Here is a 27,735-nt window from a genome sequence, read left to right as displayed (position 1 = left end):
TGACGTTTGGGCCGTGGCACGGCCTTCGTCCCATACTTCGTCAGACGTTTAGTTGCTAACGTTTCGGCCATGGCACGGCATCTCTAACGAAGGCCGCGCTACAGCCGAAACGGCAGCAACTAAACATGCATTTTGCGTGTGTGTGCTCATTCTTCGCTATATATATATATATATATATATATATATATATATATATATATATATATATATATATATATATATATATATATATATATATGGCTTCTACTCCACTGTCCCTGGAGCATAACGAACGCAGTTCCGGTTCATATATATCTATATGAACCGGAACTGCGTTCGTTATGCTTCAGGGACAGTGGAGTAGAAGCCACCCCTCTGAGGCGGTCGCAGGGCCATTCTATGTCGGCCCCGCTTCGACCGAGCGGAATCGATGGACGACGACGAACAGCAGTGTGTCGGCGATTCTGTTACGGGGGACACACAGGGCGTCGTCGGGGGATCGCTGATGTGTACCGCCGAGGAAGCTCCACGGGCCATCGGACTTATATAGCTAGCGCCTCACCTTGACCCGCTCCTTTCCCCCACCATGTCTCTCACCTCAACTTGGCCCGTGCTCGCAAAAACAACGGTCTTACACTAGAATTTGCTCACGTAAGCAAATTCCAACGGACCTTGATGCTATAGACAAATTATTAGCGAAAGCGCACAGCCAACGGCAGACCCGCCGTGGTCGCTTTGTAAGGCTGTGGTGTTGGGCTGCTAAGCAAGAGGTCGCGGGATCGAATCCAGGTCACGGCGGCCGCATTTCGATGGGGGCGAAATGCGAAAATACCCCTGTACTTAGATTTAGGTGCGCATTAAAGAACGCCTGGTGGTCTAAATTATTCCGGAGTACCCCCACACTACGGAGTGCTTCACAATTAGGTCGTGGTTTTGGCACGTAAAACCTCATTAAATTAGCCAACGACAGCGAGCACGTATTGGAAGCGAAATCTTTGTGAATTCTGCCCCTGATTTGCGCCGCAAAACTCAAATCGGTGCGTACAGGCGGGCAAACTGTGTGTAGTTCATGACTGAAAGAATATTATTCAATAAATGAATGAATGAATCAATCAATCCACTTGTCATTTCTTAAGTGCGAAGCACTTTAGGGTATCGGGCTGTCGGCGTCTAATGCGATGTCATGTCGTCGTGCACGGTCACGCACAAAAACAAAATCTGCCGGAAACTCGCGTCTCGTTCGCTTGATATATACCAAAATTGGCATGGAAGGGTACGAATGTATGACTAACATGACTGATAGGTCATCACATCATTAACATCACATTCTCGTCAGTTACATCACGATTAACGATTATAAAGTCACGTGTGGCGCATACCCGCATTGGATATGCGCGTATGAGCCAGGGACAAGAAAGAAAGAGCGTTGGGACTAGAAAAGGTCAGAAAGGCATAAGGGAAACACCGGCGCATCGCTGCTTCGTGCTTCCCGAGGTTCCATGTTAGTGGAGCTGCATTAGCACTGGATTTGAACTACACAAGCGCAGAATTCAAGCAGGGTTTGAGCAGGGTTTCAACTATACACAAGCGCAGGATTTTTTGTGCTGTCTGTTCTAACCTTCTGATCATGGGCTGTTGCCTGTTACTGGCTTTGTGCAAGCAAAACAAAAACGTAGCGGCGTCTTTATGAGCTTTATACTGTGCTCGTTTTTTCATCGTGTACGCTGGAAACGTCCTCATGGGTCATAAAAGCTGCCGTAAACAGCTTGACTGGCCTCAGCTAGGAGACATTGTATACACACATGATAACAGTTGGCACTTTTGAAGGGTCCACACAGCGAAGTACTAAGTGAGCCAATTCAAACAACAACAACAACGACCACAACAACGAGAAATGTAGAAAGAAAAATTTCGGCGCACTTTTATGCTGCACACGGGGGAGAGGATGTCTTAGATTGAAATATTCACGATAGCATAGTGACGTAACTATTGGTTACAAACAACACGTGACAGATGTTTGACCTTCTTGAGCAGATAACGTTTCAACATGTGAAACGAGGGCCGACCATATCGCATGGACTAACGATATGTCTCTCCATGTGTATTAGTCCTAATTGTGCGCGGGGGAAAATACATACCGGACTTAATGAAGCCCACGTGATGATGTGCCTGCCGCTGTATTAAGCTAATAATGCTGCCATCGACGAAAAGTACAACACCCAACGCAGCCCATGTAGTGTGCTTTGTGGCTACACCATCATCTTGATAATCGCGTTTTCGGACCCATCGGCATCGATGTATCTACTGTGGTTTATTAACACTATATAGCAGAGGCGGTAATCGTCTCGGTCGATCGATGCACGGTCCCCTAGTTTCCACGTTGCTTGTTCTCGTTGGGCCCGAGTGGGACTCATGCGACGAGTAGGCACGTCATATAGAGCAGCTCACTATTTGGCATAACTATAGAGGGCGCCGCGTTTCACCTAACGCTATGGAGCCTACGTGCAACGCAGCGTTGCATCTGGCTCCCTATACCTAACGCTACATATACTGCACAGGCTCTTTTTCAGCGGCATACTCGGTAAATCTATATACCTATAACGCCGTCATAAAATCAGGCTAATTTATGTGTTCGTTTATCGATTTATGTTTTTCATTTATTTACAGACACGGCAGATCCATTCAGTGGTCGTCCAAGCAGGAGTGGCCGTACAAGGCGCACATTAACGAGGTAAGCCATTCGAAGAACAACAAAGGAAGAAAAAAAAAAAAAAACACGCATATCGATAGAAGCAAAAAAAAAAAAAAACAGCAATCTCTGAAATAGCACGCCAATTCACTTGCGGTGCAGCCCTATATTAAAGGCAACACACTCTGACGTGCGACACTCACTTTGCTGGAACTCTAGCTGCAAGTCGCGACCTGAAGCTAAGGGAATGCACTGCGCAGGTGTCTAGAAAGATGCTAGCGCCACTAACCGTGCTGGTCATCCGCTTCAAAGCCGGGCAATTGTAGACACCTTTCAGAGGTAAAATTTCGCACGATCGCTACAGGCGTGTGTTTCGTTTAGCAGTGGAGCGCGTTGTAAACACACATTTCCATCAAAGACGTTTGCAGCTATAATATGCCCCAGTTTCACGCAGTTAAAAAAAAAGAAAAAAGTTGAGATTAAATTATGTGATAGCGTTTAGCGTTCCGGAATTGCGCAGTGCTTCGCTTACTAGGGACGGCGTAAACCTGATGGCTTCGGATTCATTTCGATTACTTGCTGTACTTTGACGGGCAGCGAAAACACTGTACACACAAAAAGGAAAGAAAAGGAAGAGAGAGAGAGAGAGAAAAAAAAGAAATGCTGTGTTTACTGGGTTTAAATGTGTCATTCCTAGCAAGACATTGGTACCAGCGACCATTCGCGAGTGAGCCTGCTTTTGCTGTTGTTGTGAGGCTTAACACATTACGGCGAATTTCTTGCATGTAGCTCGCTATGCACAATGTGGCGCAAGCTTGCTGCTACACCTTATACGACTGTAGCTGTAGCGTTCACTGTGTGCTATAAGCCTAGGCCTTAATAGGCCGTACAGATAGCTTTTAGACTACGAGGAGTGTTTCTGTGTACAGGAGACCGCAGAGAACACGGGTTCTGCGATTGAGAGTCTGTCGAAATTCATCAATAGACCTTTGCGTCGAAATGGTCCCGCAGTACGGTGTGCCTCATAATCGAATAGTGGTTTTGGCGCGTAAAACCGCAGAATTTAATTTTGTTCCCTCACAAAATTTCTTTACACAGTCTATAAAAAAGTCCATTGACATTTGTATATTTGGTTGATAGGCTGTCTATAAACAAGATGTACGGGCCTCTGTAGACGAATTTTATACACTACGTATAGGCTATAGTATATGGACTACATTTTGTAGCCCTGCACCTTTCAACGACTATTGTATATAGACATTCTCGTCTATAAACTATCTGTAGACATTCTATAGACGGTCTAATGACTTATGACAATTTTCATAGACTATCATCTGTTCAATATTTATACGCAAATTTTAATAGAATCGCTCATACTCTTTATGGGCATATCTCGCAGTTTTTATTAACTATTATTTACAGAATCTCTATTGACAAGCCCTACAGAATGGTTTATGGACGGTCTATAGACTGTCTAAGTTCATTTTTGTAAGGGATTGGGACATTGGTGGAACCCAAGATGTAATATAAAGGCTAGAGTCCACTTCCTCAGGAGAGTGGTCTGAGGACTTAAAAGTTGATACTTTAAACGGACTTGGCTCTTCAATGTTCTTTCAAACCACCATTTTCGCCTTCGCCATCAGCATTTATTTTTCAACCTTCCCCACTGTACTCAATTGCAAAAGTCGTTATGAAAATTTTGTTGCGTTCTGTTGAGTTTCTTGTTGCCCTCATTATATTTTCCATTGAAATTCAGTTGAATGTTGCGCGTGATTTCTCTCCGGCGCTTTATATCCCCCATGCTGAATGATAACTTTCATGCAGGCCGATCCTCTCGGCTTTTGATCCGTCACAGCAATATCTAAAATGAACTTTCCTCTTTCTCCCTCGATATGACTGCGGCGTTCCTGGATAAATGCAGCCAGATGACTTCGGAGAAGTGAAATTACCACTACGCACTTCAGCGGTAAAAAAACCTGACACATATTCACGCCTTCGTGCCGTTGAACGTTAAACCAAAGAGAGAGAGATACTTCGGCGTTCCGCGGAACACATTTAGATGTAGAAGCATGCATGCGTGCATGTAATGATCCTGTTTCAGTGTACGAGTCGCGAAAAAAGTTAAAATACTGAAAAAGAAAAGGGGGGGGGGGTAGGGGAAAAAAACAAAAGAAAGAAAAATGAAGAGAGGAAACAAAACGAAGAAGAAAGGACAGGTAGCGGAGTCGGAGTGGCTTCCAACAAGCCGCGCATTTTTTCGTGACTCGTCCATTTTCGCGCGCGCTTCCAAGTTGGCGCGCGCGCACGCGCGCGAAGGACGTTCGAGAATGCACAACAAAACCCAGTAGCTGGCCGTGCCTTTCTTTCTCTCTCTCTCTTTCCTTTTCTTCTTTCTTTCGTTTCTTATATGCAACTCTGCTTCGAGATCAGATGCGCTCATCGCTCCCTCAGCCCAGAGCAGTGTGCTTTTTTGACGGCTATACGATGCGGATGCTGGCGTGTGCTGGGGGATGCGAGACTCCTGGAATGGGAGGCTGCTTACTCTCGCCCCCCCCCCCTCGCCCCAATTCACCCCCTTTCTCATCATTCCTCTCTTACCTCCTCTAGGATAAGAGCCGCTAAATTAAGGCGCGCTGAAGAAACGCCAAGGAGCGTGCGGTGCTTGGCCAGGCTGTCGACGTCGTATCGCGTATCACGCACGGCGGGCTGTTCGTTCACCTTGCTTTCTTGTGTACGGCACTAATCCATCTCCGCATACCCCGCCCCCCTATCACACCTCCCCTTCTATCCCGGCAACTCTGCTACCATTCTCGAACGGGATGTCCCGTGCGTGGATTGCGGCGGCGAGCGATAGAAAATGTGAAAGTGCATTTCTCTCTGTTTATTACTCTCTCGTTTTTGCTAAATGGCCTGCCTTATAAAGTCGTGCTTCAAAGAGTTTTTAGTAAGAAGAGACGGACGGGAAGGCGTGTCCTGTTCGGTCGAGAACCTCTATACAACGAACGCGTCTACAACGAAGTGACGTGTATAACGAAGGAATGTATTCTGTCCCGGTTCTGTTGTGAGCTGTGTGGAGCGTGACATTTACAACAAGGTTACCTGTATAACGAATGGTTTTTGAGGTGCCAATGACTTCGTCATGACGGTGTTCGGCTGCATAGCGTGCCCAAGGAGTGGGGTCCGCGAAACTGCGCACTGCTCGGCACCCGAACTCAGCTCGCGTTCTTTATTTGCCTAAAGAGATCGATAGCGTAAAGTAGCTTTGGGTCCCGCTATCTCCGAAACATTTACGAAATATTGTCGGAATGTCGTTCGCAAGCGGTCTATATCCTATGACATGGACAAGAAAGACGACAGGATGTGCGCTAACCATCAACCCGGTTGATAGTTAGCGCAGCGCCCTGTCGTCTTTCTTGTCCGTGTCATGCCAACGCAATGACCTCAATTACTGCAACGAACTAACTAGCCCCAAAAAATCGGTACTCCTGTATATCCTTTGCGTAGGTCTCGCAAACAAGCCATCTGAAAACCTTCTTCTTTCCAATGAACCAAATAACTTTTTCTTTCTCAATTTAAGCATCGACAACAGTGCCAGATGCAGTGCTCCACGTCCCTGATTCATTGCAATCTGCGCAGAGGGGAGAATTTGCGTGCACCGGCTCTGGCTTGCACGTGTGATGCCGTAAGAGCACGTGTGTAGTACGTTGTGCGAATAGAAACGTAAAGGCGTGCCAACCAAAGTCGACGCGAAAGAAGAAAAAAGTCGGAGTACCTGGCATATGTATTTAGATTTACTGAAATTGGGGGCGTTAAAGACGATGCAGTGTTGCATATTATAGGCCTGATATTTTCACATTCATTATTTGCATAATTTTTTTTCAGTATCAAATACCATTTTTTACAAGGGAATTGCGTTCTCTCGGCTAAGTGTTTAGTTTTCGCGTCGACGATCAGCTGCCTTTCTCGAACGGGACGTCCCGTACGCGGATGCGACGGGGCAGCGCGTCATCGATGAGGGGGGAGAGCAAGGAGAAGCGTCCTCCCATCTCGCTTTTCTTATTTCCTCTCCGCAAGCTGTCTTTAAGACCCATAAAAAACGGGTCGCGACTCTCGCGTCCTGTACATCGTCGACCTTTCCTGCACGGGACGTCCCATCCGCGGATGCGCGGCGTTGCAGCTGCTTCGAGGTATATAGCGCACGCACGTAGAGGGAGTGGCGCCGTTCCATTAGTCTCTTTATGCTCTCTCTCCCTCATCTGGTTGTCTCTCCGCGGCGGCATTCTAGGTCTCGTGTCATTCACATTACTCAACTTGTTGCCTCCACTCCGCCTCGCGTACGTAGTGTACACCTTTCCCCTCGCGGGACGTCCCGAACGCGGATGCGGTGCTGCACCAGCAACCGCGGGAGAGAGAGAGAGAGAGAGATTGTGTGACGGCGTCTTCCTCTCCATCTCTTCCTCCTCCTCCTCCTCTTCCTTGGTATTCTCGAGCTCGCATCTTCGTCCTCTCCCAACTGGAGCAGCTGCGGTGCCGCCGGTAGTTCCGTCCCTCTCTTTCTTCCTCTCTCGTTCACTTAACTCCGTTCGCCGAAATTGCGAACGCCAACAGAAGCTGACCGAGATCTTCTCGCTCTGCTCTTCCTCTTCTTTCTTTCGTTCTTTCTTACTTACTTACCCGCGAATGTTCGTGGTGGGTTCGCCGCGCTAACCTCAAACTGAACTGCGCTCGGTTTCCCGCCTCGTACTTACCGGCGACGACGGTGTAGCGGAGGGATACGTCCGTGGGTGAGAAGGAAAGTTGCCGTAAGTGACGAGCGTACGTCTTCACTCCGTGTTACACGGGATAGATAGAGCGCGCGCATTATTGCTCTCCGAAGACGCTTGCCGTCCATTCGCCGCCTCCAAAACACTCTCTGCCGTTGCCAGACAGATTCAGAGAAAGAACGCTTTCGTGTCTTGCGAGCTCGGCTGCCGAGCGCCGCATCTCGTTACCGTGCCTAATGGTGATTCGGCTTTTCACGGAGCGTGAAGAAGAAGCATTTCAGTCTGGGGGTGGAAAGGGAGAAGAGCGCTTCGGAAAGAACGGAATTAGTCGCGCATCGAGTGGCACCCGTTCCAGCTCATCTGCGGAATGTATAGGCTTGCGAAATGCCGCTATTGACTTTCTGTTGCGTTTCTGTTGAGTTTCCGATGTCCCGTGGGCGCCTGTGATTGGCGGCGTACTTACGAGGAGTCGTTTAGACATGTGTCTCAGTCGAGTTCTCGTCGTCCTCAATTGACTTTCTGTTGAGATGCGATTGACTCGCACGACTGGCGGCGGGGCAGATGGATTGAGAGCTCGGAGCAGGTAGGCATTAAGGATCGAGGGCCGCCATTTTGATGGCTATGAGGGGTATGGTAAGAGGCGGACTGATTGAAGGTTGTGTGGGAAAGGACGTCTTTCAATTTCGCGGGGTAAATGAAGTTACATTTAGACTGGGCGTGGGTTATAGGCTCCTTTTGGAGGGAATGTTCCAGCCGTGTCGACTTTGAGGAAGCGGCGCGGATAGATTGAACTGAATTACGATAGAGGCAAGCCTCGGAGGAGGAAGAAGTTGGAAGCGGATTGCTGTAGGCTGATGGAGTCGGGGCGGATAGATTGATGGAAAGTTGGGGAGCAAGTGATAAAAATGAAAAGGAAGAAAGAAAGTGGGGGGGAGGGGAGGGAAGTCTGCACTGAAAGTGTTCGGTATACGGACTACAGCGGCGTCCCAGTTTGGAGCCATCTGCGATCTTTTGACGCTCACGCGTGCAAAGCTTGCGCGCACGCTTTGGCATCGCTCCGAAGCCTGCTGCTCGCGATATGAAATATGGCCGACCGCAGCCGCTCCCGGAGCGCAACTTCTTCGCCTTGATGCGCGGTAATGGGTTTATTGACCTACAAACCGCTTGACGGACGGTCTTGAACCAGACGAAGACTGCGGGAGACTTTTACGTGCCTCTTAAGAGCGTCGTCGCTTCGGCTGTGCGTGGCTAATGGATGCTTAGTGTCGGTGTCTTCGTGGGCGAACGCGGGCACTTGGTGCCTGATCGCTGCCGACGAATCTTGAAGACGTGAGTCTGATTGTGCGTTAACTTGACGCACGTCTATTGGTAAGGACGGACCCGTTCCCTTCTGAATAGTCGATCTGGGTCATCATCGTCGTCGTCATAATTTTTATTGATGATTATAGGGATCGTTATCTTGTTTTTTTCTTCTACTGCTACTACTACTGCTACTGCTAGCTACTACTACTACTACTACTACTACTACTACTACTACTACTACTACTACTACTACTACTACTGCTACTACTGCTACTGCTACTACTACTACTACTACTACTACTACTACTACTACTACTACTACTACTACTACTACTACTACTACTACTACTACTACTACTACTACTACTACTACTTGATTCTATTTACGTCCACTGGCAGGGCGATGGTCTCTCCCAGCGATAGCCGATTACCGCTGGCTTGTGCCAGCTGATACCCATTTCATACCTGCGAATTTCCTAATTCGATCGCACTGCCCAGTTCTCTGCCGTCCTCGACTGCGCTTCCTTTATCGCGGCACCCATTCTGTAACTGTGGTGGACCACCGGTTATCTCTTTAATCGAGTCTGCGTAGACATCGTTAAAGCTTGCCCCATGTACGCGTACGCGATGGTTCATTTTATAATTTAAAAAAATTATTTGACCGTAACAAAACGATGCTGCACTACAAGTCTGTTTAGCCAACAGCCGAAGAAATACGGTGGATGCCCATGATCACACGCAATATTTTCTGTTTCTTCTGATAGAATTTACTTAAAATGTCTTACGTGTAGTATCTGTAGGGACGTGTTCATTCTGCTCTTGGCCAAACTTTCTCTTTTTTGTTTTTGTTTTTCGCGTAGCGTATACTATGGAAACGTACGCTGTGATTGGACGTCAGCGTGTCGCAGATATATGGCGCTCTGACTTGCCAGGCCGGGCCTGAATTCGGTGTGGTTTTATTTCCTCCGATTAATATTTATTCCTTTTTATTTCTGCCTCTGTGTCTCTTCTTTATTCTTGGCAGTTCTCAGTCACTGAGGTGTACTTTTCACGCACGTTCGGGGATATATAGCCGGCGTTTCGGTGACCCATTTGATCGCGTCATTTGGTAAACAACTACAACCCGTGTGCATAGTAGGAGCAGCTGTGCGATATCGTCACGTAGTGGTGGCGGTGCCCAGGCAGGAACACGGCGAGGCGAAGTCCGACGATAAACTGTATACCAGTTTATCAAACGAGCGAAGAGAAAACGAGCGAAAAACAAAGTGAAGAGCTGCATGTCGGCGTCCGTCGATCGTATGACGTGGTACTCGCCGGTTAGTTATTCATAACGTCCGTCGGCCAACTCTGTCGGCGCAGCGCTGGCAACCAAGTATTTTTCTATAGAAATTGCGAGAGCGTTCGGGAACACTGCCGTTATCTCCTATAGCGCGTCGTTCCGTGAAAAAAACGGGAAACCGACAACACAATGGTGCTGGCATTGCACGCGATCGACACATGAAAAATAAAAGCACGCGGCGACATTTATCTTCAGACAGGAATTATGGTCGACTGTTGATAAATGTATGACATTTACTTAATTTTATGCGAAGGTGCTGCAGACTCCATTAAGAGCAAGTGTAGGTGGTAGAATGACGTTCTGCATTTTACGACGACTCTCCATAATTACAGAGTGATTAAGTATCTAATTAAGTATCTAATTATTGTGCATGAAGCAATGGTACGTTTCTTCATGAAGATAATTGAATCACTAGCGCGAATTACTTGCACAAGGTAATTTCGGTCGCAAGCACTACTAGAAAGAAAAAAAAAATTATTCCGCAATTGCTACCGAAACGTCCCACGTAGCACATCCCGTCAAACATTGTATAGTGCGTCTTCTCCAAAGCGATCTTCGGTAGCGATAGATTTCCCTCAGAAGTAAAATTAAGGTACTTGAGGTAAGCAGAGCGTTCAATTTACCCGAGCTTAATTTTTGTGCTCGATGCCTTGCTACCACTCCACACAAATGGCAAAAATAAGTCGCGTCCACAAATGTGTACAACGTCACTGAAGGGGATATACTTTCGCAATCGTACTTAAAGCCATCCTATACTACATGTATGTAAACGCAACGTTCGTGTCTCTTGCAACGCGCAACAATCTGTGACGGATGAGCTACAGCGGTTTAGCGTCCACGCGACTCGCGGCTCGCATTGCGCGAGTCCTCCTCTATACTACCACGTGATCGCGGGTTGGTGTCGTCGTTCCCGGCGCATCCTTGAAAGCCCGAGCGACGTGTAATAAACCATTTACGCGCCAACTCCAAGCCATGCCGCGTCTCGTTACGGTTGGTTAAGGCTTTAACTTTCACTCGGCACGCCACCGAGCAGTACGCGTTCTCACAGTTGCACGCGCGAGTTGCGACACCGCGTTGTGCTCACGCAGACGCCTCCACGTGTGCTAAAAGCTCTGCTGGGAGCGACGGCCTGCATATATATATAGTGCTCGCCAAGGCCATGTCGTCGCATGTCATAGCTCACACGAGTATCCTAAAAGGATTCAAGGATTACGGGTGGGAACCGTTTGGTTGCTCCGCGACAGCGGCATGTACTGGACAGATGGCAGTCAGAAATAGAAATAAATTGAATTGAGTCTCGCAATATATTCATACGAGATATGAAGTCGGCTGCCCGTGGAAGTGTATGGAAATGTTTCCCTCATATTCTAGCCGTCAGCCTCGGAGACAATTGACACTAATTTGACACGGGCGGTTGTATCGTCGCGGACGACGAAAAGCAATCACGAAGTGTGCTTCGAATACCGCGAGATCACGCGAGAATCTAGGATGCATTGTCAACGTGGCAACCCACCACAGTATGTTGCGTCTATGCTATGTGTTTAAACAAAGCAAATATTTTCTTTTCTTTTTGTTCCAGTATCAAACACGAAGAGATAGTCACATTGTTCGCGCACACGTCCTGCTTCTGAGAACCTCTGCAGGATATTTACTAAAGAAATTTTTTTTTCTTTTTTTTTTGCGTCCGTACAACACACACGAGTCAGTAATAAGAGCCGACTCGGAAAGTGATTATGCCCTTCGGGTCTCGGGGCCATATATATGGCTATGCCCGGACGTACAAATATGGTAATTTAACCAGCATGCGAATGACAGTTACTGCATATATGTGTCTAGATTTCGTGCTTCTGGATTCAAACGACTTCGTGACTCGGCACATTCGCCATTTTAAACAGAATAGTGCGTCATAAGTGCAACGATTCGCAGTGACTGTACATGTGCGCAGTAGATTATTACGTTCGTGCATTTCGAGAAAAAAAAATGTTTTGAAAAAAAAAAAAAACACGAAAAACGATATCTTGGAAATTCACGAAGATAAAGAGCACAATCAACAAACCCCCATATGAACGTCTGAAGCGACAAAGGACGGAGATGAGTTAAAATCCGGGTATTACCCATAATTCGCAGCGGTTGCCTAACGACCGGAGCGCCAAATTTCCATCTTGTAATTTTAACGAGAGATACACCTTATAGTTTTCTACAGTAATTGCTGGGGCGAACTTGGGCTGGAAATTTACTAAACAGGTTTGAAGCCGCAAGACCATATATATATATATATATATATATATATATATATATATATATATATATATACTGCAAGCGCTTGTCTCTTAACTGTGGTGTCTTGTGTATCTGTACTGTACCTGTAGGGTTCTGTGACATCTTAAGCTGTACTTGTTTACATTGAAATTTCGTGCTTTGAAGACGAGTGGAAGGAAGGAACATGGGTGGAGAGGACCTGGGCATGCAGGCCCCGTGTGAACACAGATACTTCGCGAGGGGCAGGTATAAGTCCCCCGTGTGTCACCCCCCTGGCTACGCCACGGCGCGCCAAGCGTGTGTATAACGAAAGACTACATAGACGGTGCCCCCTTTTCCTATAACCTGAAACCCTGTGCCAACTTGTTCAACTTGCAGTCGTACCTCGCAATCTAGGTATACAGCGTAATGCGAACGGCGCGACGCAGTCTGCTGCATGCAGGCCCTCCAAGCAGCCCACGTCGCCCGCGTCTCGCCCGAGATGGATGCGGGGTGTAGACGCGGGCCTGCAAGGCCGCTGCCTCGTCACCCACGCCACGCGGGCGGCGGAGCCAGGCAGGCCTAAGTGGAGCGCGACGAGCTCCTTGACGGACAAGCGCATCCGTTGTGTGTCGCCCTCAGCTGCGCGCGCGCGCGCCAATCTTCACGAGATCCCCGCGGGAGCAGGGGTCTGATACATGGCGGCCTACTTCTGTCTCGGCTTGCCGCCGAGGAAGTTAAGTCTATTTAGGCGATGTCATATAATGGAAGCTTTCATCGAGTGTCAAAAGAAAATGAGGAATGTGGCGGAGTAAAGTACGCAGACAGCCGACGAGAGAAAACACGCCGCGGTGTGCAGCCGAGTGGCTTTGCCCTTGTGCATGCAGGTGGGTTCGATGGGTGTGTGAAATGTAAAACTTCTAGCGTACTTGGATTAGGTGCACCTAGGTGGTGAACATTTTAATCCAAGGTCCCCCACTAAATGGCGTGCCACATTGTCTGAACGCGTCGAGTGTCACATCGAGTGTCACATCGAGTGTCACATCGAGTGTAACACATGAATTTGATTATATTGTTTTGATCCGAGAAAGGGAGTAATTGGAGATCGCTCAGAGAGGCCTTGGCCCTGTAGTGTGCTTATGATGATGATGATGATGATATTCCAGTTTTTCTGGCACGTACCTACTCAAGGCCAAGAATCGGGCGGCAGGAGGTACATTAAGAGAATTCTTATTTGAAGAACCGCTATTCCTACAGGCCGTCGGGAAGTCAAGATTCCTTACTGGCGGAGTGATGTAAACTCTTTGTTGGCTACGCTCATGCGAGACTGCGCAGCACATTACTGGGCTCAACGAGACCATCGGTACAGGAGCCTGCGGGAAATAGACTGTGACAGGACTTTTCGCCTCCCAGCTAAAGTCAAGCGATGCCAAGCAAGCGTGCTACACCGGATTCGCCTGGGCGTCGCCTTCACTCGACGCTGTGCACATCTGATTGGCCGCACGAATAGCCCCGAACTGTGAACGCTGCCAAGTGTCGGAGACTCTCCAACATCTGTTTTGCGACTGCCCTCTCTACGCACCACAGCGGAAGATACTGGCTTCGATGCTAGCAGGCAAACTGGCAGGCGAACATTGTCCGAAAATAATATTTTGTCCGCAATGTGTGACCGTACCGTTGCATCAATAGCTACAAGGGCTGCTCCGGACTACCTGAAGATCACCGGACTAGACGCAAGATTTTAAGGAAACCACTGTGTTGCATCCCTTCTTCCTGTCCTCATCGTCATCTGTCATCACTTTTTGTCCCCTTTCCTTTGCCTCTCCCCCCCATATATATGCATATATCTTATTTGCAGAGGAGAAACGCAAATTAAGAGAAAAACCAACAAAAGGAGATATTTTGGCATTGTGAACAGCGCGCGGCGAACGCGTATGCTCATGATCACGGACGGGCTGTCAAAGGATGGCATGGATAATTTCCGGGTTTCACCCATTCACATAATATATTGTGTTATATATCCTCCATACGCGACGAAGCTGCTATCCTCGATCGAATTAAAATATATACACATATGTATTCGTACTACTCTCAGCTACGCGTTTAATTTCCAGTATTCGTCGTTAGGAGCTCGTTGAAGTGATAATAATTCGGGTACTTTCCAGCTCCGCGGGATAGAAGGAAAAAAAATGCATCACAATGAATCGTTTCCAACTTGCCCGCTTCTCCATCCTTCGACACTTCATTGCCGATTGGTATACGGTGACGACAGTGTCATAGAAACGGGTTACTGCATGCGCATACAAATTGGCCCTCCCCTCATAATAGTGAATTGAGACAACCCATAGATTCTAAAAAAATTGCTTATCGACCGCTTTTATCTTCCTAGACATTTCGTTCTACCTACATTTAAGTTTGTGCAAACGTTACTATACAGAAGGCGTTAATATGTCCATTTACTTCGGTGTAGGGGGTTATACCTAGACGTTTCCAACGGGTTGTTTGCGGTAAGGTTGTATGCAACATAATCAGCCTATCTCCCCCTCAGTTCAGTGCAACCTCCATGTTGCCCTTGTCCTGCGTCAGCAGACGACAATCCATCTTGCGAATTTCCTAATTTCATGCAGCCATTTATATTCCTCGACTCCGTCTCCGACAGCGTTCCTTTTCCCATTGTGTTATTCTTAAAGACCACCGGTTATCCGCTGCGCATATTACGTGACCTGCCAATTAAAGGGTTACTAAAGTACAAGACTGAATGAGTTTAGACTGCATTGTAAATTCTTTTTCGCTTTCTTTTATTTACTTGGCGGAAAAAAGTTTACTTTTACTGGAGAGATTGAAGCCTCAGCTCTCTCTCTCTCTCTCTCTGTCGTACTTCGGGCCGGAACCTCAGCGCATGTGACGTCACTTGACGTCACAGATTTTAAAGTATCTTCCATTCACTCACCATCTTGGCGCAGGAAAAAAATTCTTGCAACTTGCTGGGTTGAGTCGCCGATTGCTTTAGAAACTGACCTCTTTTTTTTACATTGCCGGTAAAGAAGACTACATCTGCGAGTACAGACGCTGTCGAACTCTAGGGTTTCGAGATTTTAGGACTTTCGTTCAACACAAACAAAAACGAAAAGTCGAATATTTCGGTACTCCTTTAAGTCCTTCTAGCTAGAGCTTACCGCAGCTTTTTCCCGTAATCTCTTTTCACCCTCACGATGAAAATATATTCTATTCTGTTTCATTCTAACATATAACATTGCTCTTTAGTGTCTCTTCAGTATCATCCAGAGTATCAGCTATACCGGCGTGTGCTCAAGACTGTAAATAACATATTTCATTCGCTAACACATTTGAGAAGCCCAGTTGCCATCCAGAATATCGGCTACCCGGCGACTGCTCAAGACTGCAGATAACATACATTTTGTTTGGTTTGCCAAAACAGGTGATACGCCATCCGATCGAGCCATTTGAATGGGGTGCAGGAAGTTCTGCGCGGTGCATGCCGCGAGCTTTTCTCTCGCGCAGGCCACCCTCCGATGACATCCCCGCAGTGCGCATGGGGCGACCGCAACGCACGCGCCGAGAGATGTACACACACAAAACGCACGCTGCATGCGCACGGACAAGAAGAGGACACTCGCACAAGTGGCTCGCGTGCTTCACGTGACGTGCTTGAGGATAACGGAGGGGGGGTTACACCCGCGGAGCGTGTCGTGTTCCAGCGTGGTCGTGTCATGGAGACGCGTGCTCTGGCGCGACGACTGACTCGGGTCGCTGGCCGGGGGGAAGCTGCGTGGACGCGCGCTCTTCCGCGAAGACGGCAGCGAGCGACGAGCCGAGCGACGCCGATGCGGAGCGCGACGCCAGCCGAGGAAGACCGAGCACGATCGACGACTGCGCCCGGACGCCGACTTGCCTCGTTCAGTCTATATAGTCCGCGGAGACCGGTATATACGACCCACATGGAGCGTATATTTCGGACGTATTTCAGGCGTCGGCGCGCGTGCGCTCGCCGGGCTGGAATGCGTGTAGCCTGCAAATAGGGGTTTGCTGCGTTCAGTTGACAGTCGCGCGTAACGTGATTCAGCTCGCAGTCTTCCTGTGTCGGCGCCACGCGACGCGTGTACGCTGGACGTGGCGGCGCGTCGTATACGCCGGGAAGGCGTGCCATGTGGTTGCCGGTTTAACGCGAGTACGCAGTGTGCGTGCTTGTACAAACACACACACGCGCACGCACGCACGCACGCACGCACGCACGCATACACCGATACAATCTAGAGATAGATGTTCCAGAGGAAAGGATCTCCCCATGTTGCCGTATTTACGCCAAGATGACAAGAGTGTACTCCGGGACATCTTACGGCCAATAAACATGTAAAGCAATTAATTAGTGTAAGTCAGGGAGGAAGTGGCCGGGAGAAGCCGAAGAAACTCGTGGAAAACAGCGACGCTTCACGCCGCGCATTTCTGAGAGCTGGCTCAAGTATATCTCGCTCAGGAAAGACTCACACGGGAGAAGCAAAGGGAGTGCATGATTCTCAGGTCTTGCTGGCTTCTGGCGTTAGTCTCCTTCGACATTTTTTTTTTTTCGTTCATCGCAGGTTCTGTACACGGAAATCGCATCAGCCCGTACACACATGCGGTGCACTCGCTGACAGCGGTAGTGCGGCGGCTTTAAGTATATGCTGCTGTCCTCTCCCCAAGCCTCGGTTATTTTCTCGTGTTTTCTGGTGGATAAAAACCGGAGAACTCGTTTTAAGTGCACAATATCTTCGCGGGAGCGTATTTATCGACCAGTTCCCTTGCTGTTCACGCGCGCCGCGGTGTATAAGTGTCTATGCTGTTCTGCTGCTGGGCCCGAGGACCCGGGTTCTATTCCCATGTCGCGTCCGCTGCATTATGATGCGTGTCGGAATCGGCAAACGATTGCATGCTTAGATTTAGGTGCACGTTAAAGTACCTTAGGTGGTCAAAATAACCTGGGGTCACCGACCACTGCGTTTGTCATAAACTCACTTGCTCTCTCTCTCTCTCCCTTCCTTCCTTCCTTCCTTCCTTCCTTCCTTCCTTCCTTCCTTCCTTCCTTCCTCAATCAATCAATTAATCAATCAATCAGTCAGTCAGTGTCAGGCAATCGGTCAGTCGAGTCAGTCAGCCAAGTCAGTCAGCCAGTAAAGTCAGTAAAGTCAGTCAAGACAAGTCAAGTCAGTCGGTCGGTCGGTCGGTCGGTCGGTTTATTGATGTTTGCCCAGCTGACAAGTGACGGAAAACGTCGCGCCATGCTATGGTCACGGGACAACAGGGATCGATAAACATAAGCACCTACGTGCAAATTGACAGATCGCGTGCACTGTATAAGGTTAACGCGCCGCGCCACGCACGAAGGCGACATCGCGGTACGTAGCACGACGGGCGCTCGCAGAATTGTCGACGTCTGCACGAAGCGCCTACTGCAGAGCTGCCCTAAACGGCCGTGTGGTGTCGCCTCTATCGACTCGCGGTTCTCACGGTCAGCGGTTGCTAATGCGAAGCTGCACGCGAATCGGATAGCGCAGGAGCACTTATATATACGAAACGGAGGCGACAAGTAAACGACCGCAGACGGCCCTGAATAGCGAACGCGCTCTCAAGCGCGTCTGCAGAAGGAAGACGCCATTGCGTGCACTTCGCCCGTTCACACGCTATAACCTGCCTGCAGCGGTGCGAAAACAGCGTTATGGTTACGTTAGTGGCCGCGCCCGCCGGCCCCGCGAGTGTTGTGTCGACCTGTCGACGTCACGCACAGTGTATAAAAATGCACGCGCTGCCTCCAACGTGTGTACGACTAAATATATATTTGCGCAAGTTGTTGTATCGATAACGCGTCATTATGTTTACTTGAAAATGATCGAAACGCGAAGTCGCGAAGCCGTTTGAAGGACGAGGGAGAGAGAGAGAAACAACCTTATTTATCCAATCCTGAAGGGAAAGGGGCAGAGAGAAGAAGGGCGAGGGAGGTTATCCTACTCGCGGTATAGGCCTTCTCTACCACCTCAGCCCACCTCGGGATAGCTTCCTGAAGTGCGGAGTTGTAGCTGCGCGTGGCAGCCTACCACAGCTCCCGATTACTTAAAACACTACAATGGTTAGGGGGAGGGGAGTGGTTCTTGAATTGCCACGTGATGCGGTTTAGGTCCGCTCTGCTAGCAGGACAAAACTTGCAGGTTGAGGTAGGGTATACGTTCCCGGGTGAATATTGTGACGTAAGGCAGGAGGGGGGGGGGATAGAAAAGTGCGAGTCTGTATAGTTTACGCCATAGCACCTCGCGTATCCGCGACGAAGTTTAGGCGAATCCCGCATGCTGCCAAATAATACTCAGTGCACGCTGGCTGAAACGTAATGCTTGCAGCTTTGTGGGAAAGGATACTCTATGGTTTCTCTGTGGAGCCTCCGAGAGTTGCGCCATGCGATCACGGAGGCCACGGTTTCCCCCCCACGGCCCCGAGGCGAGAACTTGGTGGCGCGGAGACGGAAACGCGGAAGAAGCGGCGAGCCAAGCCAGCGAATCATACGTGTGCATTGCGAAACCAGAAGTCGAGGTGTCCTGGCACGGGAACAAGAGGCCGAATGCTGCGCATAACTCGCGTTTTCAACGCCGCCGATTTCAACTTGAGCAATTCTTCTTTGATCTTTTTTTCGTCTGCGCGGGTTGTGATGGGAGCATCGTCGCGCGCATATTCGTGACGTCAGGCTTTGTAAAAGAAAATTCTATTTTTAGCTTCGCGGTGCTCGCGCGGCAGTCTCGGGGGCTGTGGGGTTTCTCGCTTTCGTGTTAAGTGTCGTCGAGTTAATGGGCATGGGCCGACGAACACCGAACTCGACTGTGTGCGACCGTTTTCGAGCGTACGAATCGACCGTGTATATAGTACCGAATCGCTGGTTGTTGCATAACATCTGTCGCGTGTTGTTGTTTATTTCTAATGCTATAAGGGACACTTAGGTCTCGGTTGACTCTCTCAGAAAGTGCTCGCGTTTGGAGAAAACCTTCGCAGATGTGTGCTAATCTTAGCAATTACTGATACATCGAAGAGCGTATATATGTTCTTTTTTTCTTTAGCTGCAGGGTGCCCAGACCCACTAAAAATACGCCGGACTCAAATCTTATCGATTTGATAATAAAGTTTACGTTCTTCTTCTTCTTCTTTAGCTGCATCAAACTTTTAAAAATTGCCGGTAGCAGATGACACAATTCTAACCCTTGAGTTAAATTGCTCGATGAGGCGGCCATTACTTCTCGGATAAATTAAAATGCTTTCTTGAATAGTTGACATAATTAAACTATAATTACTTCTAAATTAATTTATTTACGGCACAGCCTGCTCGTCGCTTTCCTTTTCCTGTCAAGTGTAGGTATGTTTTCAAACAAAATAATATTAGTTTACGGCCCGTATTTCAATCTACGGAATTGCAGCTAGTGAGTTTGCAAAGCGTATCGACTTGGAACCGATTCTGAGGATATCGCACCGGTTTTGAGATATCTGCCGTCAAACTTGTGGTAAATATGTGCTGTTGTGCCACTTAATTCCTTTAAGATAACGTCGAGAGTAATTTAGACCAATGGTTACAATCGGTGCTATCAGCCATAGGCAATCTTAAAAAGATTTGGTGTAGTTAAAGAAAAAGAAAGCACCTGGTATACCTATACTGTACCGCTCGAAGACAGCGAAGTTGTGTGGACGGGTTCTCACACCATTTGTCGGAAATACTATAGAGGTGTATGTCCTGGCTGTTCTTAGGGGTGATTGATCACCGACGTCCTGGTTATAAGCGGCCTCTTCGGGGTTCCCACGCTGGCTGCGTTGCTGGACCGTATAAAATGAGCAACATAAATTTACGGATTACGGCCCGGAAAAAAAAATAATACTGTCGAACCCGGATATATCGAACTCTCATATAACGAATTATTGTGTATATGAAACAGCTGTAAAATGCCCTTGAAAATTTCTGTCTGAAATTTTTATTTCATATATCCAATTACCTATGTATCGAACTTTTTTTTGTGTGATCCGCCCCTTCAGATTCGATATGTCCGGGTTCGACTGTAGCACGCTCGAAGTAGTAGTTGTGTACTCAAATGAGGTACACTGTGTATACTGTTATACGCAAGGCAGCAATTATTTTTTTAATATTTAATAATTACGTTTTCAAGAGAAAAACAAATTCGGGAATTCGACGTGTGTCAGTTTACTGGCTTGTTCTATGATTGACGACCCGCCGTGGCGGCTTAGCGGTTATGGTGCTGAGCCGAGGTCGCGGGATCGAATCCCGCGACCGCGCACCCTTAGCGCTTTTTTTAGGGTGTAAATTATTAAGGCGAAAAAGCCTTAGGTGTCTGTGTTGGCGGTGGCCTTGGGGGGACCTTGGCGAAACTGCGCCGTGACGAAAAATGGCCGACGCCGCAAAGGGTAAAACGCACGTCTACAAATGCCCGGACTGACGTCACATTTCTCAGGGAGGTTCCGTAAACAAGGTAAATTAGTGGATTTGAACAGAAAATTTGCTTCTAGGTGGGTATCGAACCCGGGTCTCTGCTTTGCGAGACGAGCGCGCTTCGCTGTAGCCCACGGCTGCTCCACGATAGCAGCTTACTAATGGTGTGCATACACTCTCAAAAAAAAAAAAAAAGTTTACACCCTTTGGGTCGTATCTTGTCCCCAAACGATAATCGTCATCTGCCTTGCTCGCGTTTCCTTTCTTGAAAACTCGGCGCTCGCTACTTTCCTGCCGAGAATGCTGCGTCACGCTGATAACGCGCAAGCCTTTCGTGACTAGGAAGTACCGGGCTCGCAGCGTTAACGAAAGGAAATGCGGACAAGACAGATTATTGTTTGGGGACAAGATACGACCCAAAGGGTGTAAATTTTTTTTTTTAGAGTATAGTGCGTGCCTGATTGCCCACGTCACGTGGTGACAAAGACGCGCTCGTGCCACGGCTCGCGCGTTCATCGTCGTCTTCTTCCACAGTTGGCAGGCTTTCGCCTTCACGTTTTAGAAGCGTGTAACACTTGCTTCCTTTTTTTTTTTTTTTTTTGCAGTGCAGGGCTTCCGTTAAAATAGTCGGTATACGACGTCGCTCTCCTGCCGTGCGCGTCCTTTTAAATTCCGAATGCGTACGCGTCGAAGGGCTTACCATCATTGACGTTGACAGCCGAGTGCTGTGACCTCGCGTCATTCGATCCGCTGCGCATTCCGTTGGCAGCGTAGGAAGCCGATGCGCTTCTTTTTCTGGTCCCGCGAGTTCGTTCTGTAGAGCTCACCGCTGCGCCCTCTCCGTTTTTTTTTCCTGACGCCCCGGCGCCGATTTAATCGATGATCGAGCGACTCTATCCGCTCCAGGTGGGTCGTGATCGATTGGAAAGCACGCCACCGTGTAGAGTGTATACCGCCACCGTGAACCCTTCGTCTCCGCTTCACCTGCATGCCCGCCTCTTCGAAACCGCCGGTTCGCACGGCGCGATCGACGCGGCGGAAGTCTCTTTCTTTCTTTCTTTCTTTTTTTTTAACTGTCTTTTACGCACTCGAAACCCGATTCGATTACCCCTTTCTGTGTGCCCTGTACACGCATTCGTATGTATACCGCGTTCACGCGCGTAAGATTACCACTCTCGGGAACCAAGAAGAAGTATTAGCGTGACGTCACGCGTACGCCATTTTTTTGGTAGTCATATTCGCAACTTCTGCTGTGCTGCTGCAAATAGGCGGATCGAGATAGAGCCCAACGTTATGGTGGCTAGAATTGAGTTCTAGCCACCATACCAACGTTTCAGCTAGGAGGAAGCTTGTGGAAGTCGCCGTATATATATATATCCCTCCGAGCAGAGACGAAGAAGCAGACTTGCAAGTACGGATATATGTGCAGCACAGAAGTGTGCGGTCTCTTAGCGCGCTACCTTTAACGCGTCTGCACCCCCTTTGAAATGAATCTAGACTAGCGTTAATATATGGAATTTAGAATACCGAAACCAAGGACAGAAGACGACGCTTTTTTTTTACTTCGGATATTTATTTGTTATTAAACAGCAAACACATACAAAACTATCGAAATTGAAAAAAAAGAAGAGAAAAAAGAAAAGAAAACGAAACTGATGTGTAATCATGTGAGGCCACTACCTCCACTGGCGCCCTGATATACCGCGTCTCTTTATTACACAGTGCCCGTGACGTATAGCACTAACGTGGGACGCTCCCAAGCGACCAATCTCACTTGCTTCGACGATTTATCTATAGCCAACCGATTGCAATGTCTGTTGTGCTGTGGCGATGTGTTCGTCCTCTTTGGTTTCCTTCCCTCGTTTCAATGTTCTCAATTCAATACGCGTTCAATCAACAAGCCCGAATTCGGCCTTTAACGTAATACGGCTGTCACAAGGCGCACGTTCGATCGCGATCGGGTCCGATCCGGATCGAAATTCTCGACCGCGATTTGCTCCTTCGGGCAAGCTACTAGAGGGAGCCAATCGTGGTCGAGAATTTCGATCCGGATCTCGGAAGTGGCCGTGTGACACCGGCATCACATAAACGGCTATTCAGTCTCTCTAAGAGCCTCCCTGGCCGTAGTAACAGGCGCGTCTATGCGGTATTACGTTTTGTCCCTCCTCCGCGAATTCCGCCGCTCAACCTTCGCGCAGACCACCCCACCAGCGACGCTCTTCGAACACGTCAGTGAAGTCAGGTGGTGGGGGTGGACGCGTTCTTCTTGAGCCGGCGCTGGCGTCTCGCGCTGTCTCTCGTCGTTGTATCCAGCGCTCGGTGCGCACAGCTTAGCTGGACGTGACGGTAATGCGCTTCACGAATCACCGTCACCTCCCCATCTCCTCCCCCCTCCCTGTGCAGCTAGCCCCGCCGCTCCCTCTGCCGTTACGTTTCGGAACTGTCAGCGTGGCCCAGTGACCCAGAACGAGGCTTCTTCGTTCGCTGCGTTTGAACCGCCGAGGTGGTGCTTTCTTTCTTTCTTTCTTTCTTTCTTTCTTTCTTTCTTTCTTTCTTTCTTTCTTTCTTTCTTTCTTTCTTTCTTTCTTTCTTTCTTTCTTTCTTCGATCTGTTCGCTTGTCTTGCTTCGGCGGTTCGACTGTTGTGGTTGGGGGACGACGCTGGAGGTGGGGCGGGCGCGAACGACCGGCGCGGGCGATTGTATTCAAATGTATGTTGCACCGGTAGTGGCGATGAATGATTACGCGTGCGGTACACGTCACGGTGCGCGAGCAGTGCCTTGCGGTTCTTGTCGCAGCCTGTAGTCTATTTCTGACAGGCCGTGCGCGCCTGACTAACGGAACTGAATGGTTATCTACGCTGAAGTGACTGTACGTTGTACGCGTAAAACGTTTAGCGTGTAGTTTGTTTTCTGTTTGTTCTTTTTTTTTTAAACAGAGGTTGGTCATCGGATACAATTCTGTGAGAGTTGCATTGCTGCCCTGATTTCTCTTTTTAGAATGTCTCGAAACATGCTACGCCCGTCTGAATTCCCGCGCTCCAAGGTAGGGGTGCGGCGTATTTGCAATGAAGGACGGGCATTACGCGAGTAAATACGGTACGTGTAGCCGTCCCATTCTGTGAATTTAGCATTAGCACAACGTCGGGATCTCTGGTGTCCCGCTCTTATACTTTTAACCGTCACTCGTTTAAACTTCACGTCACTTCATACTTTTCGTACCGACTTTTTCCAATGAAGAGGAATGAGCAGCTGTACTCGTATTCGTACAAGTCACGCTTCTGAATCGCAGTATAGTCGCATTACCTTTAGGGATGGCTTTGCAAGCTTGGGAAACGGAAGACGGCGGCTGGCGATGCCGCCTTGAAGTTCTAGCGCCTGATGACGTCGCGGATATTTTAGCAGAGTTTGCTGTAGACTAAACCAGGGGTCCTTTAATACTTATTGAAGGACCCTGACTAAACGTTCGCTTGTCGACAAGCCAAGTTAATGCAAATTGAGTCTGTCGAAAAACCTCTCCTCCGGACTAGAGCACCGCCGTCGCCTCTACAAGGGTACACGATGTCTCTTCGTTTCGATTTCAATATAAAATACAGTCGAACCCGGATATACTGAACCCACACGTAACGAATTATTGTGTATAACGAACAACAGTAAAATCACCTTGAAAATTGTTGTATCAATTTTTTTTAATATATCGAGTTACCTATAAACGGAACTTTTTTTGTGATCCCCTTCAGATTGGATGTATCCGGGTTCGACTGTAGTGAAATAACTGTGATATTTGACTTTGTGGACCGTTATCTGACATGGTGTGACTGGGAATGTGTTGTTCGGGTACGTGGTAGCCTGGGGCATTGACTGAAGGCAAGGACGTCGTCTACACCTATGCATATCGAAATCGCTTGTGAATAGGTTTTACGCAAGAAAAAAAATGAGAGAGAAAGAAAGAAGGAACTTTACGTACTTGTAAAACCGTTATTGTTTGCGGCACATTGACAGACGTACAGCCTGCCCTCAAACCCTTCGGTCTATTGTCGGGTACAACTTAAGAAGGCAGGAGAGGCCCCGCCCAGGTGACCGAAGCGCGGCAGCCGATTGCCTCCGCGACTAAAGAAATAGTCCCGCTGACGCGACTCGGCCCAGCTCGAAGCGCGGGCGGCCATGTTCTCCGTCGGCAGGGTCACCGGCCGTCCGGCTCATGACGTCAGTCTAGGGTGCGCGCCCATTGGTGGAGGCTCGTGTGCATCCGCCTTTGAGGGGCAAATGCCGCTGCCTTCTAAAGTTGTATCCCGACTATAATTTCCAACACGCTGGGCTGTTTCATGGGACAAGTTTCAAACTCGCTGTAATTTCAGCGCGTGCTCAGGAACGAGAAGAATAAGAGCTAGCGGTATAATGTTCTAACGGACAACTCGATCTAAATGAATCATTATAAAAAAAGAAGCCGCGACTAGCTGGCGCATCTGACGGACCATTATGCGGCATCAATGACGCATGCGATAGGCGTTATGAGGGAACATCAACGGGGCTTTCTTTAATCTATGCAGCGCATCGGGACTGCCAATTCAGCCGTGACGTCATGATGCTATACATGGTACACTAAGCTATATACCGTACCCCGTTGAGCTAAATCACGTTTACCGCTTCTCCGATGGCGCGGAATACTCGGCGAAAAAACAGGGTCTTCCGCGGTTATAAATAGTGAGCCGCCCGTGTATAGGCGTCATTAGGAGATATGCAAATGCGCTCTCGCGCGTGGATAGTTAAATAGGCACACTTGCGAAGTGTGCGCGTGAAAAAAAGCGGCCGTTTCGTGGCTTCCTGTATGAATATAGCACGTTGCCTATGCGGGGCTTCTGCTCTGTAAGCACACGGAAGGAGCCTACTTCCTGAACGACTTTACTCTTCTTTTTTTTTTTAAAGCTATGGTTTCTTTGCTAACCCAGCCGGACCTTTGCAGATCGGGGTGGCGTGCTGCTGCTCCTGCTACTGTTGTCGTTGTTGTTGTTGTTCCTGCTGATTAGCTCACGCACAGAAAAAGAAATAAATGAATTTCGTGTTCCACAGTGGAATCAAACCTCTGTACCTCAGCCCAACAACGCGATGCTTTAACCACTAAGCCGCAAGCTTCTTTTTTAAGCAAAACTTTCCTGACTTTGCTCGCGCGATGGCTGGTGCTTCTGGGTGCTCCAGCTGCTGCTGTATTTTGACCACCTGGGCTTCTTTGACTTGCACCCAATGCACAGTATGCGGGTGTTTTTTTTTTTTTTTGCATTTCGCCCCCCATGGAAATGCTGCCACCGCGGCCGGGATTTGAACCCGCGTCCTCGTTCGTATAGCAGCGCAATGCCAAAGCCCCTATAAGCAACCATGGCGGTTCTGTGGTGTTAGGGAGCCTATGTGGTGTAAGGAGTGCGCGACACGGTGCGGTGGATGGAGACAAACAAGAAGCAGACGACAATTAAGGAGCGCGCGCGTGGAGGCGAAGTCCGTGCTGGGTGGAAGACGACAATGTCGAAGAGCGTCCGGCACGTGAACACGCGGCGCAAGAAGAGAAAATAAAAGCAAAAAAGGCATCCAATCAGAAGAAAACACGGAGCGTCGAGCGGCCAATCAGCAAAAGACGAATGGGCCAGAGCGGCAGGAAAGCGAGGCGCGCTGGCAGAAGAGAGGGGGAGTTCCAGGAAGCGACGCCACCAGAAGAAGGTCGGCCACCGGACCGGGAGATGAAGACGGGCCGTCGGATTCCGGACCCGAGCCACCAAGACTTCACCCGACCGGGCGCCTCCTGCCAACCCGTTCCTGGGTGTCGCCAATCTACCCGATCGTGAACTGCTGCCCGATGCCGGCGAGCTTCTGCACCCGTGGGCAGAGCGTGAGCAGTCGGGCTACGGGCCCGAGTTCTATACGCCCAGCTGCCTGGACAGAACGCCGCCGCCGTCTGCCCGTGCCGCCAAGCCGCCTGCATTCCCTCTCGAGCCAGAGCTGCCGCACTCTGATCGCCTGTTCAACGGTCCTATATACACCGACCTTGTGGTGAGACCAACGACGCTTCTTGCATCGTCTCATCAGCGCTTCTCCGCGTCGAAACTGCTGTGAGCACTCACACGCGCGATATGCCCGAACTTACGTGTTATTGATTCCATTGTAGCTCTGAGCGTGTTTCTTGCCGTGATATTTCTTTGAGTGTTTATTTTACGGGTTGCTTTTCGTTTTAGTTTTATTAAAAATTTGTGTGCGTTTTACAACAAACGGCTTTGTCCTCAATTGGGTTCTGGGAGGCTCTGCCTCAGAGAACCGTCAGAACCATTAAACGAAAGAACCCGTATCACAGGGTCCTAACACAGATTCCTAAAGTTGGCGTTAGATCTGTCATACATTTCCGTTGCTTTTTCTTTATTGCTAGTTCCCAGTGGACGTACATCTTCCGCAGCAATAACTGCAATCCACGCATGCTCAACATGAGCGTTCTAGAACTCTTTCATGGGCATGAACATTTCAACGCGTACGTCGCAAGTATGCTCCCGAATACATCGCAAAGCAAGAAAAGTGTCCTTTCGCGATAGGCACGGTTATATATATATATATATATGAGCACTCTTGGAGAAGCTACGATGAAATCAGCACCGACGATATGTCATCGGAGTTCTTAAAGCATTCGTTAACGGCTACCGGCGTGCTGCAGACGCGCACCGGACAACGCGACGCTGGAAATACGCGGGAAATGCGCTTTCCGTGTAGTTGCCTCGTTACACATATCCGGCTCGGAGCAAATTTAACTATCGAAGCAGTACATGTGGTGGCTGTCGTCACGCTGACGCACCAGACGATGGGACGCCGAAAATAACCGGCGACAAATGCGCCTTTCGTGCGTAATCGACTATAGTTGCCGCCTTACACTATCTGAATCGGAGCTAATGTCACGAGCGAAGCAGCATATATGGCGACGGTTAGACG

At 48.8% G+C, this 27,735-nt stretch overlaps 1 long non-coding RNA gene across 2 annotated transcripts in view; it reads left to right on the top strand.

The window, feature by feature from the left end:
• Positions 1 to 25,778, top strand: part of LOC119453192 (uncharacterized) — a 64,166-nt gene extending 38,388 nt beyond the window's left edge. Inside the window, exons 2-3 of one of the 2 annotated variants that reach the window (XR_007467015.1) lie at positions 2,647 to 2,710; positions 25,739 to 25,778. This is a non-coding gene — a long non-coding RNA (uncharacterized LOC119453192). Of the gene's footprint in view, positions 1 to 2,646; positions 2,711 to 25,724 lie in introns of both variants that reach the window. The other variant, XR_005192227.2, reaches the window with a different exon arrangement.
• Positions 25,779 to 27,735: the final 1,957 nt, after the last annotated feature.

The sequence above is a fragment of the Dermacentor silvarum genome, chromosome 5 (genome assembly GCF_013339745.2).
Source record: "Dermacentor silvarum isolate Dsil-2018 chromosome 5, BIME_Dsil_1.4, whole genome shotgun sequence".
NCBI classification, from domain to species: domain Eukaryota; kingdom Metazoa; phylum Arthropoda; class Arachnida; order Ixodida; family Ixodidae; genus Dermacentor; species Dermacentor silvarum.
Note: the sequence above shows the minus strand (reverse complement) of the source record. Positions and strands in the feature narration are given on the sequence as shown.